The sequence below is a fragment of the Apaloderma vittatum genome, unplaced genomic scaffold (genome assembly GCF_000703405.1).
Source record: "Apaloderma vittatum isolate BGI_N311 unplaced genomic scaffold, ASM70340v1 scaffold17306, whole genome shotgun sequence".
NCBI classification, from domain to species: domain Eukaryota; kingdom Metazoa; phylum Chordata; class Aves; order Trogoniformes; family Trogonidae; genus Apaloderma; species Apaloderma vittatum.
Window position 1 is genome coordinate 89,331 of NW_009720247.1, and position 808 is coordinate 90,138.

The window sequence follows — 808 nt, forward strand, 5'->3', positions numbered from 1 at the left end:
ATCTCGTGGCCGTAAATAGCTATTATGGGATTAAATCCACCTCCCATCCCTTCTTACAACTTCCCCTTAACACTTCCCCTGTGTGCCAGCTACGTTTAGGAAACACTTCATGCTGATATCAAGCTCTGCGTTTTCTGTATAGCAAAGATCATCCTTTTTTGGGTTCCTAAAGCTGCGCCGTCGGCCTCAGCAGCGACTCTTGGCTGCGGTGCCCTGGCAGCCGAGTGACACGGTGCTGGCACGGGAACAGGGTCTGCGGGGACTGTGTGTGAGCCACAAGCAGATCAAGAGCAGACCTTCACAGGCTTTGCTTTGCTGCAGCCTCTGTCAGCTTTACCCTATTCCTTCTGCACCTTGCACACTCAGACGCCAATGTGATGCTCTCCCAGACATATTTCTCTCTTAGCCGGCAGTCGCGGTGCTGCCGTAGCCAGTTTGAGGATGTGGGAGTTGCGGCTCCTGGAAGGAGCGATGGTGCCTTTGATCAGCTGTCGGGTACTGCTGCCTGCATGATGTTAAGCAAGATGGTGTCTGTGTGCAAGACACTTACACTGTGTCTCAGAGCCCTGGAAACAAAGAATGGACAATCCATGAGATGCTGGAGGCTGAAAGACATCCCCAGCCGCTGCTAGGAGGAGCCCAGTCCTTAGGACACGCTGTCTCTGCTTGCCTTCTGGATAACACCGTAGTGCTTTCTGCAGTGGTGTTCCTGCATAAATGAACACCCTTTTTGTAAAAAAAAATTACTAATAGTGCTTTTTTTTTTTTTTTTTTTTTTAAGCAGAGAGGGGGTTATATGCTCCGCAGG

General features: G+C 50.4%; 1 protein-coding gene across 1 annotated transcript in view; it reads left to right on the top strand.

Annotated features, from left to right (window-relative positions):
• Positions 1 to 808, top strand: part of LOC104275107 (calcium-dependent secretion activator 1-like) — a gene marked incomplete at both ends in the record, with an annotated part of 71,067 nt that overhangs the window by 48,467 nt on the left and 21,792 nt on the right.